Raw genomic sequence first — 18,636 nt, forward strand, 5'->3', positions numbered from 1 at the left:
GTACAGACACTATGGAGAACAGTGTGGAGGTTCCTTAAAAAACTGGAAACAGAACTGTCATATGACCCAGCAATCCCACTGCTGGGCATATACACCAAGGAAACAAGAGTTGAAAGAGACACGTGTATCCCAATGTTCATTGCCGTACTGTTTATAATAGCTAGGAAATGGAAGCAACATAGATGTCCATCGGCAGATGAAAGGATAAGAAAGTTGTGGTACATATACGCAATGGAATATTACTCAGCTATTAAAAAGAATGCATTTGAATCAGTTCTAATGAGGTGGATGAAACTGAAGCCTATATTATACAGAGTGAAGTAAGTCAGAAAGAAAAACACCAATACAGTATATTAATGCATATATATGGAATTTAGAAAGATGGTAACCATGACCCTATATGCTAGACAGCAAAAGAGACACAGATTTAAAGAACAGACTTATGGACTCTATGGGAGAAGGCAAGGGTGGGAAGATCTGAGAGAATAGCATTGAAACATGTATATTACCATATGTGAAATAGATTGCCAGTCCAGGTTTGATGCATGAGACAAGGTCCTCAGGGCCAGAGCACTGGGACGACCCAGTGGGATGGGATGGGGAGGGAAGTGAGGGGGTGTTCAGGATGGGGAACAAGTGTACACCTATGGCTGATTCATGTCAATTTATGGCAAATACCACTACAGTATTGTAAAGTAATTAGCCTCAATTAAAATTAATAATTTAAAAAATAAAAAAATAAAATTAAAAAAAAAAAGAAGATCACACTGCCTCTCTGTGGCTGATCTGGGACTTGAACCAGGTCTTTTGATGCCTGATGTGAGATTCACGTTCCATTTCTACCCAAGGGTCTGGCAACCTCATCTTTCTCTTATGGTGTTTCACCAGCTGGTGTATTCAGAAAGCAGACACTGAGACAGAGTTTAGTGTTGAAGGGATTCGTCAGGGTGTACTCGGGATTGACACCTGTGGAAGGGAGGGGGAGGAGGCAGATTTGGTAGAGGGAGAAGTGAGCTGGGGTGCAGGACCAATGCCACAGGAGCTCTGGATCCAGGCAGTGTGGTTCCAGGTCTCCCCTTCGGTGACCATATTTCTTTCCTCCTGAATTTGTCAAGAGCAGGGACTATTTACGTCTCTAACTTTTAGTGCAGCGTTTACCACATAAAAGGCACTTCATGCCTTTCCGAATGAATAAACAGAGTTGGAAAGAACCAAAATGTTTCACAGTAGGGAAGTGGTTAAATCAATTAGGATTAATACTTCAATGCAAAATCATGCATCTCAATATAGACAAAACAGCAATTATGAAAACTAGGGAACATGAAAAAAATTTTACACTCTTGAAAAACAGCACATGTAGTCATACATACATTTGCTGGGTTTGAAATGATGAAAATGTACATATTACCATAATAAGGGCCAGAAAATAAATAAATGAAAGTCATATTATATTAAATTTGTGGGATTGTGGGTGGTTTTCATTTTTTGTTTGTTCTTTCAATGTTGCCATAATTTAGTTTGTGCGATATTGCTTACATTGTTGAGAAGAAGACGAACCACCAGTTGTGGCTTTGCCAGCATCACTGTCAACCTGGGAGTGAGCCTGTTGGGTCTCAGCAGTGAGATGGGGTTTAGAGAGACGGGAAATAGACCTGGCAGAGGAAGCTATTCAGCAGCTGTGGACATCGGGGAAGGCTGAATCCACCCCCAGGAAAGCCCTTATCTTCTTGCTAGAGGGCTATTCCAAAATCTTTAATTCTTAAATTGAATCTTAATATCTGCTGATTCAAAATTGCTTTGAGTTAATGGAATTTTGTTTCTTTTGATTCGTGTTCACTTGTCATAAGATGTTTGAATCCTTTAACAAGTTTTTAATTCAACACAATCATGTAAGTTCAATATTTGGTGTGTTTTCTAAGCTTCGCATGGTCATAGACCAGGAACTCATTCAGGGATTGCTGTCTTCTCTTGCAAAGACCTCTCTCCTCTCTTAAATGTGCTTTGCAGATGACTTAAGAACATTCTGGCATTTGTGTTAGATAGACATTGCTTCTACTTTGGTTTAGTGTTCTAAACTCTCCACTGTGCTTCAAGCCTGACATAGTATTTGTATAAAAGTTTAAAACCTGATTTCACCCCTTCTCTTTGAATCCCTTCTCTCTTCTCTTACTCTGTGAAGCAAATTCTGCCAAATAAAACTCTGCTGTTTGCTCAGCTACTGGGCTGTCTCTTCCAAGCCTGGGACTCCGAGGTCTGTTCTCTGATGTGTTCCATTCTCTGAGCAAATTTTCCCCATCTCGTGAATCAAAGTCAAGGGCTTTCCTCACCTTCTCTCATCTCTGTGTTCTGCATAGCCACATTCATCTTCAGTGCCAGGAAGAATGTCATCACATAAGCTCTCTCCTTTAAGAAATTCTGATGTCACCGAAGATTACACAAAAGGTACTCTATTCAGTAGGTAACGAAGTTGTGAAAAAATCTTACTGGAATCTCAGTGTCTTCCTCTAGGTAGACACATCCCTATGTATGTTTTCTTGTATACTGACAATCTTTACCTACTAATGTGGCTTTGAAGACCAAGGATGTAGGCAAGGAAGAGAGTAATAGAGATAGAAATTTATATATATATATCTTAGAAATATATATATATATTTAGAAATTATATATATATCTTAGAAATTTAGAAATATATATATTTAGAAATTATATATAAATTTAGAAATTTATTATAAATTCATATAAATATATATATTTAGAAATTTATATATATATATGTATAGGACTTCCTTGGTGGCTCAGCTGGTATATATATATATATTAAAGGCCAGAAAATTTCATTTATCCAGGATGCTGGGAGATGTGTTCATACATCCTAGCATCCTGGATAACACTGTTGTAGCCATCTAAAACCCTTGGGTCATTCTGGATAACTAAATAGTGATTTCAAGCAGCCAAGGATATACACATTTCATTCATTCATTCAACAAATTCTTGAGCACCTATTATGCATTAGGCACTATTCTGGGTAACCATTTATCCATCAAAGCTTAAACTTTGGAATGAATTCCTTCTGAAATCATTCATATTTCTTTTCACTTGATCCTTTCTATAGTCAGCTCAGTTCAGTTCAGTCACTCAGTCATGTCTGACTCTGCGACCCCAGGGACCACAGCACACCAGGCTTCCCTGTCCATCACCAACTCCCAGAGCTTGCTCAAACTCATGTCCATCAAGTCAATGATGCCATCCAACCATGTCATCCTCTGTTGTCCTCTTCTTCCCCTGCCTTCAGTCTTCCTCAGCAACAGGGTCTTTTCCAGTGAGTCAGTTCTTCGCATCAGGTGGCCAAATGGAGCTTCAGCTTCAGTATCAGTCCTTCCATTGAATATTCAGGACTGATTTCCTTTAGATTGACTGATTTGATCCCCTTGCAGCCCAAGGAACTCGCAAGAGTCTTCTCCAACACCACCATTCAAAAGAATCATTTCTATCGTACTCTTATACTAATCTAATCTTTTCTTGGTGACAGAAGATTAGATACAGTTTGGTAGGGTGTAAAGAATAATATTGAGTGTTGAGAGAACTGAACTTTAGTGGGTTTCCATTTCCTTCTCCAGGGGATCTTCCTGATCCAGGGAACAAACCCAGGTCTCCTGGATTGCAGGAAGATGCTTTACCGTCTGAGCTACTAGGGAAGCCCAGAGAAATATATAAGGGATCACAAATAATTTTTAGTAGAACTGAAACCCCATGGACTGTAGCCTGCCACGCTCCTCTGTCCGTGAAATTCTCCAGGCAAGAATACTGGAGTGGGTTGCCATCCCCTTCTCCAGGGGATTTTCCCAAGCCAGGGATTGAATCTGGGTCTCTTGCATTGCAGGCAGATTCTTTACCATCTGAGCCATGAGGTTGCAAAGAGTCGAACACAACTGAGTGACTAACACACACATATATTTCTCCACAGATTGTTTTCTATATAAAAGTTATTCATAAACTATGGAAGGCTATGCACATCTAAGGCATCATCCTTATGGACAGTCATTCTAACACTGGGCCATAATACAGACATTTCTTTGGTGTCAACTAAGGCAGATGAAGTATTTGCCCCTATACTAAATGGACCTAGATTTCAGGGCTTCTAGTGTTTGTATATATGGGTAGTGGGGCTGAGTTGGGTATGGGGGAGTTTCACCAAGCTTGCAAACTTATTTTGAAAAGATATGAAGTGAATTTTCATACTGTTCTCCTTCTGTTTTCAGAAAGACTTGTAGGGGGAGGCGATTTTTCATAAAATTTATTCATGCTAAAGGAAGGCCGAAAATTTCAAAGCTTTTCCTTCTGTTTTGTGCAGCCAAAGGGTGGAGACCTTAAATAGAAGGCCCTTTGTTTAACAACGCAGATTCGTATTTTGGATAAGCATGGGTAGGCTTGAACTCAGTTTGGAACAGAGGTTAAAAAACAAAACTCTTCTGAAGAAGGAATTAACAGAATTATGGGATGGAAGGCTGGCAGTCAGGGTAGGGAGAAGGTATATGTGCATGCATGTGTGTGTGTGTATAACAGAAAAGCCCCCAAAGATGGAGACAATGTGGACCTAAATATAGAGATGGAAATGGCTGAATGAAGTTTTAGAACACATTTTATTCAAGTTCTTTTTTTGACTAAACGGCAATCTGTCTTCATTATCCTCAGCTCTAAGTCTGCAAACAAGTAGTTCTGTGTTAGCGATGATGCGCAGAGGTGAGGGGTAACCCAGTCCTGCCTACAACATCGCTCTGCTCTGCACCTGTGTTGGTGGGAGGACCGAGGCCTGTGGTCCAGAAAGATGAGGCTAGAGGAGGCCCAGAGCAAGGGGTCAGGGGGAAGGAAAGGGCTCACAGAAGATGAACTGACTTCGCTAATAATAAATCCCCTGAGAATTTAAAGAAACTTTGATTGACGAGACCTCTGGACATGCTAATGCTATGATATGCAGGATGAGGGCTTGAGACATTTACATTTTAATTCTAAATGATGGTGGGGATTTCCCTGGTGGTACAGTGGATAAGAATCTACCTGCCAGTGCAGGGGACACAGGTTCGATCCCCGGTCTGGGCAGATTTCACCAGCTGTGGAGCAACTGAAGCCTGTGTGCCCCAGCTACTGAGCCCAGGTGCTGCGAACTACTGAAGCCCAAGCACCTAGAGCACAGGCTCCCAACAAGAGAAGCCACTGACTACAAGGAGAAGCCCCTGCACTGCAATGAAGAGTAGACCCAACTCACCGCAACTAGAGAAAGCCCGCAAACACCAACAAAGACCCAGAGCAACCATAAGTAAATAAATAAAATTTTTAAAAAGATGGTGGAACCACAGAAAGGTTTATGAACTAATATAACTGATAACAATGTATCAAAGTTACACTGGCAAAGTTAAACAGATAATCACATTAGTGATACTTGCTTTAGGTCTTTTTTAAGAACAACTGTTAAAGACAGATTTTTTTCTCTCTTTCCCAGAGGTAAATCCTTTCTTAAAATTGCAGAATATCATTCCTGTGGCTTAAATATGTAAGGGGATACATTGTTTTGTGTTTTAAAATTTGGGGTAAATGTTATATTGTTCATCTTTTACAACTTACACTGCTCATCTTTAATAATTTTGCTTTTAATCAGTATTATGCTCTTGACATATCTCTATTTTGATATATGAGATCACTTTAACTGCTATATAAGAATTGTTTCAATTATCATCTTTTATGCATTCTCCTACTGCAGGACAGTTAGATTGCCTCTGCTTTCACACAAATACAAATACTGAACACACATGGTAGCATTGAATATCTTTGTATTCATCTCTCTGTGCCCATGTGCTGCAGTTTCTCTAGGGTGAACACCTGCAAGTTGAATTTCTGGTTTGTGGGATGTCTTAGCCCAGATCCCCTAGAAAAGCCAGAGCCTAAATCAAGGCTTAAGAGATGATGCTTTGCTAGGAAGCCAACCCTAGAGCAGTGGGGCTGAGGGAAGGAGGATGCAAGGCAGAGAAGGATGAGGACAAGTGCAAGGTTTGTGCAAATGCCATGGCTTCAGAGCAAGCCAAGACGAGTGGCTGGGCAGGTGAACCCGCTTGGCCAAATGGGGTGTCTCTGGATGTAGGCCATAGAGGGACATATTCCTAGGAACAGTGAACTGGAGGAGGACAAGTGGCAACTGATCTGCTGGCCTGCCTTTCTCTTCTCTCTCCTGTGGACAAAGTCCATTTGGGGAGGAGTTAGTCACCCTGCAGTTTTAGACATCGTCACCCGGGGCTGCTACAGAAACCCGCCTCCACTCTCACCCTCCTGTGGCCCACACAGGAAGTGGTGGAAGAGCCAGAGACCCCTGGACACCTGAAACATTGGAAATCAAATACACTTCAACGAAAACAAAGTAACTTACTGACATTTTCATTGAAGCATAATTGAAAAGGAAAGTGAAGTCACTCAGTCATGGCCGACTCTTTGCAACCCCACAGACTGTAGCCTGCCAGCCTCCTCCATCCATGGAATTCTCCAGGCAAGAATACTGGAGTGGGGTTGCCATTTCCTTCTCCCAGGGGATCCTTCTGACCCAGGGATCAAACCCAGGTCTCCCACACTGCAGGAAGACTCTACTGTCTGAGCCACCAGGGAAGCCCCGAAGCATAACTGACATAACCTCATGTTGGTTTCATGTGACAACATGGTGATTCGATCTTCAGGAGGGCAGCTCAGTGGAGTGGTGAGGGTGGAGGTCAGTTGTTGAGAAGTCATAGACGGTGAGATGCTGATGACCAAGAATGCACCATTCTTTCAAAACGTTTAGCTATAAAGAGAGGACAAATTCTAAAGGAAGGTACAGGATGGGAGGACTGTTTTCTTATTGCTGAGAATTATGAGCATTACCAGCTGAGGAGGAAGAGCCAGCAGAAGGAGGGAGAGATTGTTGACCAGCCAGGAGTCAGTTTATGGCTGATGGTGCAAAGTTGGAGGTGGAGATCAATCCTGGGTCAAGAACCGCATGTTCTAAGCTGGTTCCATGGGGGAATGAGATATGTCATAATCTCTTTATCCTAACAATGCTTTCCCCAGGAGTATAGCGAATCCTAAGGGCTGGACATCCCAGTGCATCTATGTCTGTTTTAGAGGATAATACAGGTGACAGTAGATCCACTTTTACACTTATGTGAAGATACCAGTCTATGATTTGTAGTTAGGTTTGTTTGTTAATTACCCTGATCTCTGCATTCATGGACGCTGAAAAATGAACTCCCCAGGTCAGTAAGTGCCCAGTATGCTACTAGAGATCAGTGGAGAAATAACTCCAGAAAGAATGAAGGGTTGGAGACAAAGGAAAAACAATACCTACTTGTGGATGTGACTGGTGATAGAAGAAAGGTCCGATGCTGTAAAGAGCAATATTGCATAGGAACCTGGAATGTTAGGTCCATGAGTCAAGACAAATTGGAAGTGGTCAAACAGGAGATGGCAAGAGTGAACATGGACATTTTAGGAATCAGCAAACTAAAATGGACTGGAATGGGTGAATTTAACTCAGATGACCATTATATCTACTATTGTGGACAAGATCCCTTAGAAGAAATGGAATAGCCATCATAGTCAACAAAAGAGTCCAAAATGCAGTACTTGGATGCACAAAAGCAACAAAATGATCTCTGTTCATTTCAAAGGCAAATCATTCAATATCACCATAATCCAAGTCAATGCCCCAACCAGTAATGCTGAAGAAGTTGAAGTTGAATGGTTCTATGAAGACCTACAAGACCTTCCAGAACTAACACCCCAAAAAGATGTCCTTTTCATTATAGGGGACTGGAATGCAAAAGTATGAAGTCAAGAAATACTTGGAGTAACAGGCAAATTTGGCCTTAGAGTACAGAATGAAGCATGACAAAAGCTAATGGAGTTTTGCCAAGAGAATGCACTGGTCATAGCAAATACCCTCTTCCAACAACACAAGAGAAGACTCTACACATGGACATCACCAGATGGTCAACACCGAAATCAGATTGATTATATTCTTTGCAGCCAAAGATGGAGCCAAATATACAATCAGCTAAAAAAAAAAAAAAAAAAAAAAGCAAAACCAGGAGCAGACTGTGGCTCAGATCATGAACTCCTTATTGCCAAATTCAGACTTAAATTGAAGAAAGTAGGGAAAACCACTAGAACATTCAGGTAAGACCTAAATTGAATCTCTTATGATTATACAGTGGAAGTGACAAATAGATTCAAGGGATTAGATCTGATAGACAGAATGCCTGGAAGAAATATGGACAGAGGTTCGTGACACTGTACAGGAGGCAGTGGTCAAGACCATTCTCAAGAAAAAGAAATGCAAAAAGACAAAATGGTTGTCTGATGAGGCCTTACAAATAGCTGTGAAAAGAAGAGAAGCAAAAGGCAAAGGAGAAAAGGAAAGATATACCCATTTGAATGTAGAGTTCCAAAGAATAGCAAGGAGAGATAAGAAAGCCTTCCTCAGTGATCAGTTCAAAGAAATAGAGGAAAACAATAGAATGGGAAAGACTAGAGATCTCTTCAAGAAAATCAGAGATAGCAAGGGAACATTTCATGCAAAGATAGGCTCAATAAAGGACAGAAATGGTATGGACCTAACAAAAGCAGAGGATATTAAGAAGAGGTGGCAAGAATACACAGAACTATACAAAAAAGATCTTCATGACCCAGATAATCACGATGGTGTGATCACTCACCTAGAGTCAGACATCCTGGAATGTGAAGTCAAGTGGGCCTTAGGAAGCATCACTCTGAATGAAGCTAGTGGAGGTAATGAAATTCCTGTTGAGCTATTTCAAATCCTAAAAGATGAGGCTGTGAAAATGCTGCACTCAATATGGCAGCAAGTTTGGAAAACTCAGCAGTGGCCACAGGACTGGAAAAGTACAGTTTTCATTCCAATCCCAAAGAAAGGCAATGCCAAAGAATGCTCTAACTACCGCACAATTGCACTCATCTCACACGCTATGCTCAAAATTCTCCAAGCCAGGCTTCAACAGTACATGAACTGTGAATTTCCAGATGTTCAAGCTGGATTTAGAAAAGGCAGAGGAACCAGAAATCAAATTGCCAATATCTGTTGGATCATCAAAAAAGCGAACAAGTTCCAGAAAAACATCTACTTCTGCTTTATTGACTACACCAAAGCCTTTGACTGTGTGGATCACAACAAACTTTGGAAAATTCTTCAAGAGATGGGAATACCAGGCCACCTGACCTGCCTCCTGAGAAATCTGTATGCAGGTCAGGAAGCAACAATTAGAACTGGACATGGAACAACAGACTCGTTTCAAATCAGGGAAGGAGTACGTCAAGGCTGTATATCGTCATCCTGTTTATTTAATCTATGCAGAGTACATCATGAGAAACACTGGGCTGGATGAAGCACAAGTTGGAATCAAGATTGCCAGGGGAAATATCAATAACCTCAGATATGCAGATGACACCACCCTTATGGCAGAAAGCGAAGAAGAACAAAAGAGCCTCTTGATGAAAGTGAAAGAGGAGAGTGAAAAAGTTGGCATTCAGAAATTCAAAAAACTCAACATTCAGAAAACTAATATCATGGCACTTGGTCCCATCACTTCATGGCAAATAGATGGGGAAACAATGGAAACAGTGAGAGACTTTATTTTTTCGGGCTCCAAAATCACTGCAGATGGTGACTGCAGCCATGAAATTAAAAGACGCCTGCTCTATGGAAGGGAAGTTATGACCAACCTAGATAGCATATTAAAACACAGAGACATTACTTTGCCAAAAAAGGTCCATCTAGCCAAGGCTATGGTTTTTCCAGTAGTCATGTATGGATGTGACAGCTGGACTATAAAGAAAGCTGAGTGCCAAAGAATTGATGCTTTTGAACTGTGGTGTTGGAGGAGATTCTTGAGAGTCCCTTGGACAGCAAGGAGATCCAACCAGTCCATCCTAAAGGAAATCAGTACTGGGTGTTCATTGGAAGGACTGATGATGAAGCTGAAACTCCAATACTTTGGCCACCTGATGTGAAGAATGGACTCATTTGAAAATACCCTGATGCTGGGAAAGATTGAAGGTGGGAGGAAAAGGGGATGACAGAGGATGAGATGGTGGATGGCGTCACTGACTTAAAGGACATGAGTTTGTGAAAGCTCCGGGAGTCGGTGAGGGACAGGGAAGTCTGGCATGCTGCAATTGCAAAGAGTCAGACACGGCTGGTTGACTGAACTGAACTGAACTGCATTCCTGGATTCTGCTAGCAATCGGCTGCCTAATTTTTAGGTTGTACTTACCACTGTGTTGTTGGAAGTGCCTGTATCTTAGAAAAGCTTCAATGTCTGAGGCTTCGCTTCAGTCTTTTTTTCCAGAAGAGAAGCTTCCTGGAAGGAAATTCACTGGAAGGGGTGGATTTCAGAACACGGGTGCTCTGTGCATTGATTGTTCTTGAGAAAAGGGAAATTGAGAATCAAATAATCCTTGAACTTTACATAAACTTTGAGATTTTTAATCTACACCGACCTTCAGCATATGTTTTAATCTACACAACAGATCTCTCCAGAAATGTGACAAGACATCAGTTTATGTGATATAATCTTAAGGAAAGTTGGTTACATAGAATGAAAGAAATTTAAAAATATTTGTCTGAGGTCTTGTACGTAGTTGATGGCTGACCTGGAATTATGGTGCCAGTCCCCTCACTTGTGATACTGTTTTACCTTGTATTAAATGTGTGTTATGTTTGTCTAGAAAGTATATGGTTTTCATTATGAAACCTATACTGAATCAAACACCCTTGAACCATGAATTTAGAGAATCACTAAATGAGTAAATGCTTTACTAGGTCCCATACAGACCAGGAATAATTTCTTCTGTTTTATAAAGTAGTTACAAGTTTATAACTCAAGTTCATTATGAGTTTGCTTAGGTCCTAGAGGTAGGAGTGCCACCATGGGCTAGGACCAGGCTGTTCAGACAGCAGAAGTTCCCCCCTCCCAGATCTGCAGTTTTGTCACTTGGCCTTTTTGTTCTCTATTTCTTCATTTATTCAATTTATTTCTTCTGTCTGTGTCATGTGGAGAAATATCCTGGAGATGAAATACATTGAGTAATAGGTTTCAATTAGCTTACAGGGCTTTGGGAAGTATTTCTCAAGGACTCCGAGATCTCCCACTGAAAAGCCATTTAAAAGGAGAACCCTCTCACTTCATTTTCCTGGTTCAGAAATAAACACTATCATTATTAAATATGCATCTTCTGTCTTTCATAAATATCAGACAACTGATACACAGATACATACATAAACAAATAAACACATACATATAAAAAGAGCTTTGTAATCACTCTCTGTTACTCACCAGGATAAGGAAATAAGTAAAAACACAAATTCTTTTTTTTTTTTTTGCAGATAGTGGAGTGCAGTTTATTACGCCGGCGGGCCCAAGGCAGAGTCTCCTCTTAGCCAAGGACCCCGACCAGCATTTGTGAAAATCTTTTATACCCCATGTGTCCAAACCCACTACCCCAATTCCCTTGAGACTTACATAAACAAAGGAAGGGTAAATACAACTACAATAACCCCATCATTCATGTGTTATGTGTTCAAACAGTCAATAATCAATAAGCCCGCAGTTACATAACAAATAGTTAATAACTGATAAGCCTGTGCTTACATTCTGATAGCTAGTGTCCGGAGGCAGGGGTGATTAGTGTCTGTTCTTCAAGATTCCCCTGCCCAGAGGGGGGTCTTATCCTTCCATTGTCATTCCCACAGGCGCTAAGCACAGAGTTCAGAGTCCACTGGAGAGGTGGCCGCCCACGATCAGCACAGACAGGCCTGAGATGGAGTCCAGGCCCTATGAATTCCTTCTTCATTCCCCCCTCTTGATGCTCTTAGTTTCCCTAACGAGCATCATTTATTGAGATATATTGTACCTTAGCCCTCCTGCCACCCACATGAGAGAATGCTATCAACCTCTGGGTTACAAAATTCACAAGGCATTGTAGGAAGCAGGGTCCACAAAGCAGTATGATCAAGATTACTATAACAACAGTTCATTAGACATGGCTTTCACTTGATTTTGCATATCCTCCAAGGCAGCAGATACATCTTCAGACAGGTCAGGGATGTACACACCATTTGCCAAAGTCCCTCCTTGGGCTGCTGTGAGTATGTCTAATGCCATCCTATTTTGAATTACTGCCTTCCTCATCTGAATCTGTTCTTCGTTCAAAGCTTGAATGGCTTTAGTACTGTCTAAGAGGGCCTGTTTGATGAAATTAGTTAAGGCCTCTACCTTAACCATGATATCCGTTGTCCCTACAGAGGGTATAAACAAGGCAGCAAGATAGTCATACCATTGGAACACAGATCGTGTCCATCTTGCATGCAGATAAGGCAGGTTTACTGGAGGCTGCTGTAGGCTAGGCTTAATTCTGCCATGGGCGAAAGCAAATCCTAATGTGCAACGCCCCACCCAGCCAACTGGTAACCATGGCCATAAGTTAAGCCCACAGAGCCACTGGGTCCCATTGGGGGCTACCCAGCGGATTCCAGGATTATATTTCCAGTCGGAACCGGGCCACTGAGCAGACTGATTGGGGTGATAAGGTATAAGCCTTTGTTATCTCCGTAGGCTGGTGTTCATGTTAAATGTAACCCTATGTCCCTGGCCCATTGATGGCTTCTTCTAACACCAGACAGCAAAGAAAGGTTATGGTTGGTGAGAGAGAGGAAAGTTCCTTTTTGTTGTTAAAGTCCTCATAACGGAGTGACGATACCCACCAGGGGAGTCTGTCTATTACTGACAGGGGCATAGCCCCACATACCCAACAGTTGGAGGAGTTGTGGAAGTTCGCGTAAGAATGTGCCCACGAGATGAAGACGTTGTCCTGTGCAGGAACACTGGTCAGGTTCAGAATTGCGTTGAAGAGGCCGAGCAGCAGGAGTCGTTTACCCAGCTCCATCCTGTAGAGGGCTCGTCCGGGATCTCGTTCTCTTCTTCCTCTTCAGAATGATCTTGGTTCCCCGTGGGTCGGTGGGGTCCTTCTGGATGGTCCACTTGGCGTCCTCCGGGTCAGCGTGGTATGCCTTCTTCGCTCTGGTGTGATGGATCAAGGGACAATACCTGCAACTTTAACTGCAGTAGGGGTAGTTAGAATAACATAAGGGCCCTTTCCCCAAAGGGCTAGCAAATCATGTTTCCAATCTTTGACCCATACTTGGTCACCAAGTGTAAACTCATGAATCTGTTCCCCAAGGGGGAATGGCACCCTTTCTTGTACAAACTTAGTTACCCGATTTATTACCTTACCCAGTTCCATCTGCTGTGAAATCCTATCCCCCCTTACCTGAGGCAAATTTGTTGACACCTGTTTTATTATGGGAGGAGGCCTCCCATACACAATTTCGTGCGGAGAATAGCCTTGGGACTGTGGGGTCATCCTGAGTCTGAGCAGAGCCATTGGAAGCAAGTCCACTCAGGAGCAGTCAGTCTCTCTGATCCACTTGGAGAGTCCCTTTAAGTGTCCGGTTGGTTCATTCCACCATCTCAGAACTCTGGGCCTCCTCTTTGTAGATCTGTGCCTTCTTCTTCGACACCTGGTAACCTGCTTCCATCAACAGCTGGAGCAGTGCATTTGTCCCTTTCCAGCATTTTTCCTTGGTCTCAGGCAGCCAGCAGCAGGTCATCCCCCTATTGTAGGAGCTGACATCCATACTCTTCCGGATGGAATGAGTCCAGATCAGAAGCCAAGGCTTCCCCAAAGATGGCTGGGAAGTTTTTAAACCCTTGTGGGGGAGTCCAGATGAGCTGTTGTTTGGTGCTCCCCACTGGATCTTCCCATTCAAAGGCAAAGATGGGCTGTGATGCTGGGGGCGAGGCATATGCAGAAGAAGGCATCCTTGAGATCTAGGCAAGTGTAAACTTTAGTCCTCGGTGGGAGGAGGCTAAGTAAGGTATAGGGGTTTGGAACAGTGGCGTGTAAAGTCACAGTAGCCTGGTTGACTAGCCTGAGATCTTGTACAGGCCTATAGTCCTGTCCTCCTTCCCTTTTGACTGGCAGGATTGGCGTATTCCAAGCCGACTGGCACTCTACTAGAATGCCTGCTTGTTTCAATCTATTGATGTGGGGCAATATGCCGGCTCAGGTCTCCATCCATAGCGGGTACTGGCGCCCTCTAACCGGGATGGTGCCTGGTTTGAGTTCCATTATCACTGGGGCGTGATGTTTAGCCAGCCTGGGGGGAGGGGGGGTTGTCTTCCACCCAGACCTCAGGGAATAATTGAGTTAACTCCCTCATGCTCTTCTGGCCCACCCGGTTCTGCCTTCAGAGGCTCATGCAACCTCCACTCATCTTGTGTTGGTATTGAGAGAGAGGGCAAATAAGTCATAGAGTCCGTCCAGAAGGTGGGCCTCTCCTCAGGGGAGAAAGTCACCTGTGCTCCTAGTTTGGAGAGCAAGTCTCCTCCCAACAGGGGTACTGGGCACTCAGGAATGTAGAGGAATTCAGGAATCACTTGGTGCCCCCCACCCCCCCATCTGACATTTTCTGGGCTGGCAAAACGATTTAGTCATCTCTTCTCCCGATACCCCAGTTACAGCGGTAGTCTTTGTGGACAGAGGTGCCACAGGTTTTGTTACTACCGACAGTTCTGCTCCTGTATCCACCATGAAGTCAATGTTTTGGTCCCCCACTTTTACGGTTACCATGGGCTCTCAGGGACCTGATATCTCTGAGCCCTGGCAGCCCTAGTTAATTTCCAGGTCAATAAGCCCCACAACTGCAGGAGCTTCCTCTTCCTTCCTTGCCTTAGGGCATTCATTCTTCCAGTGGCCAAAAGCTCGGCGCCAGGCACACTGGTTTGGCTGTAATGGGCCCAGGGCCTCCCTTGGGACCGGCTGAAGGACTGTCCTGTCCCTGGGGCAGATGAGGTTTTCTGGAGGGCCCGAGATAGACTTTCCCAGAACAGCAGCTAGCACTGTAAGTCTCTTGTCTGTTCTCTTTTATTCCCTCCGGCTCTCTGGCAGAGCGCGGTCTCTGCTTAATTCCAACATCTCCCTCCCCCTCTTGTCAGTACTCACCGGGAGAGGCGGGCATAGCTTGGGTGGTTCGGTTGGAGCCGGATTCTGGAAGTGTTGGCCAGAGGCTTCTGTCACCGGGATCAGAGCCTGCCCAAACGGCGGCTCTACGAACTCCGGGAAAGCTGGCTGTTGCAGAAACTTCACCTGGCCCTGGATCGGGCATTAAGGCGGCCTCCGGTCCTGGTGAAGCACTGGGAGGCAGGCGTGTCATTATCCAGTATGCGGGAGGGGTCAGGTCATCCCTGTCCAAATCCTGTAGAATTTCCTTTTTTATCATCAGTCAATTTTTGTGCCATTAATATTTTTCCCTTTCCCTTCTGGATACAGAAACTTGTCCAAGTAGGAGGGTCTCGAGCTAACCCTAGCCATGAGTCAATAGATGGATATTGATCCAGGTGTCCTGGCTCTCCTGTGACTTTAAGTTCACGGTGTTCTCTGGTGGCCATCCTGCTCCCATAGGGGTCCATTCGACCTCACAGAGTATGTGGAGGCAGTTAGGCTTCATCTTCACCCCACAGTCTCCTCCTAATCCCTTCTTTAAATTTTTAATCATGCACTCCAATACAGTTGCCTTAGATTCACTTTCCCCCATCTTGCTTACCTTCTCGGACCTTCTTCTACTTTTCCTTTTCGTTCTGTCTACGAAGTTCTCAGTACCCTATGTACTTCTGATATTTCCACTCAGTGACACTTAAATTGCCATTCTGCCTCCTTCCTAATTGGGGCGAGAAGAGCCTTACCTGCCAGACCCCAGAGGGAGAAGGGGGATCAGCGTGTCTTCACCTGCCAGTCAGCATAGCTGAACCAGAACATCACATGGTCCAAGACTGTTTCTCCCTTAAAGTCCATTCTGCCTTGGTGGGCTTGATCAGAAACACAGATGGGTTAAATATCCCATGTCCCAGGCCATCTCCGGAAAAGCCAATTCATACTCACTTCTGTATCCCCCTCCTTCTAGCCTAACAATTCCGAGGGGGTCAAGAATTTCACAGCAGACAGGACACCTCCTGGGGGAGGGCAGAATATGAGCATACAAGGACCAGTTTCCTATTCTAAAAATCCCCTGGTGATCGCTTGGTAATAATATTCCCCGAGACGGCGTGGAAACACCTCCTAAATGACCTTCACAAATTTCCTTCCTAAACCCTAGCACGCTTGTCGACCTGTGTACCAAGCAATCGCCGCCTGCCTATTCCAGGCTCCTGTGGGTCCTTGCTCCTTCTAGTCCCTCCCAGGGGGGTGATCAGGCCCCCTCTTCCACCCTGCCGGGTGGGCTCCTCCTCACCTGAGCGCTCAGTTCCCCTGCTGCCGTCCACTACCTGCTGACGTGAAAGGTCCGGGCTTTGAGAAGCAGAATCCTTCCAGAGGGGCGAGGCGCCTTCCCCCCTCTAGGAGATTCAAGCCACAAAGCCTCGGGGTGGCCTCAAATGAGACCTGTCTCCTCAAAGTGAGGAGTTTCCCGGCCCATGCACCAAATGTTATAGCCACGCTTTCCGGGAAACAGACTCACTCAGAAGGACAATGCAGATAGTGGAGTGCAGTTTATTACGCCGGCGGGCCCAAGGCAGAGTCTCCTCTTAGCCAAGGACCAAAACACAAATTCTTATCTTCAATGTTTTGTTTCTTGAGTAAAGTTGCCTAAGGCTATTTATTAAATAGAACTGTATGCTTGTTTATGTCACACTGCAAAAATAAAAAAGAAGTAACGTCTTACATGTATTCCTTGTTAGTTTTGGAAGATACATTTCCTTCAGACTCCCTTGGGGTATTTATCACATGATAGGGTGGATATGATATCTTTACTATTTCTCACCTCTAACATGTGCACTCTTTGGATCTCTGCTTATGAACCTGAGGATGCTAAAGCAAAGAGAATATTTACCTGGGGCAGGAGACACAATCTTAAAAACGTGTCATGAGTAGATAGGTAGCAAATGACCAAATACTTACTTGATCTGGCAACAAAGTCATCCTTAGGAGACAAACACTGGAGAGATGGATCTGCTTTTGTGGCTCCTTGATGCTACGGAGACCAGTAGATGAACCTCCAGAATTGGGGTGCAAGATGGGGTTGGGGGGAGGTGACACTGCTACTTACACTAAAGCTCTGGTATGCCTAATTTAAGCAATTTCAGCACCTGTGATGGGCATTGTTGTTCAGTCGCTAAGTCATGTCTGACTCTGTGCGACCCCATGGACTGCAACACGCCAGGCTCCCGGCCTTTTCCTATCTCTCAGGGTTTCCTTAGATTCATGTCCATTGAGTCGGTGATACTCTCTAGTCACCTCATCCTCTGCCACCCCCTTTTCCTCCTGCCTTCAATCTTTCTCAGCATCAGGGTCTTTTCCTGATGGGCATGGGCTAGTTTAATCAGATATAAAGCAAGAATAAAACAAGGTGTACAGAATAAGATTGTTAATCACTAAGCTATTAGAACTCGATTTTATACTATTTGTTGGCATGCTGCTGACCAATATGCATCAATAACTTCCATTTTTCTGACATATGCTGCTCGTTTCCCTGGTGCATCTGCCCTTGTGCTTCTTTTCATGCCCAAAGCTCAGTAGCAAGAGTGCAGACACTCACAAACAGTTCCCAGAGCCTTACTTCCTGGCCCATGCCTGATGCCTTTCAAGAATGGGAAATTGGGAGATACACATTTGTGCTAAGATTGAAATACCCAAGGCTCAGGGTCTATTCCTTATTTATGTTTCTGATGTTGGAAAATGTATTAGGAAATAAATCATATGATGTTCAAGGACTGGAAGGGACATTTAATAAAATAGGCACACAGGGAAGTGACTAATCATACATAGTGAGGAGACAAGAGGAGGAAAATTTGAAACTGTAAGAAAAAAGGGCAGCTTAGTCAATGGGTAGGGAAATTATTTCTAGAATAAATGTGGGGAAAAAAAAGAATAAATGTGGAAAGATTTCACTGATGTAAGAAATATCTCACGTGATCAAAATAAAGGAACTCACGTGACGGTTTTAGTCAATATTAGATAATAACAGTGGTGATGCATCAATTCTGGGATTCCTTTCATCCTGGATGCTACTAGACACACATGCAGTAGGAGGTGGTCTGGGGTTCTCACCTGCTTACATTTCATCTCGTTAAGGGAACTCCGAAGGAAGTGAAAAATAAATTAAGTTAACTGCTTCATGATTTGGAAAAGGGGGGAAGAAAAAAAATGTAAGAAGTGTCTTGTTAACTGAGGTTATGTGTTTGGTTCTGAGTTATATTATCTACCAGAGGAAAAAAATGGTTAATAGTCAATAAGCCCAAGTCTTTGCTGGTCTTCCCTGGTGGCTCAGCAGAAAAGAATTTGCCTGCCAGTGCAGAAGACACAGGAGACACAAATTCGATCCCCAGGTCAGGAAGATCCCCTGGAGAAGGAAATGGCAACCCACTCCAGTATTCTTGCCAGGAAAATCTCATGGACAGAGGAGCCTCGCAGACCATAGTGTCAGATATGACTGAAGCTACTAAGCACATGAATGTGGTCTTTGTTGAACTTAAAATAATACATAGACAA

The sequence above is a fragment of the Cervus elaphus genome, chromosome 30 (assembly GCF_910594005.1).
Source record: "Cervus elaphus chromosome 30, mCerEla1.1, whole genome shotgun sequence".
NCBI classification, from domain to species: domain Eukaryota; kingdom Metazoa; phylum Chordata; class Mammalia; order Artiodactyla; family Cervidae; genus Cervus; species Cervus elaphus.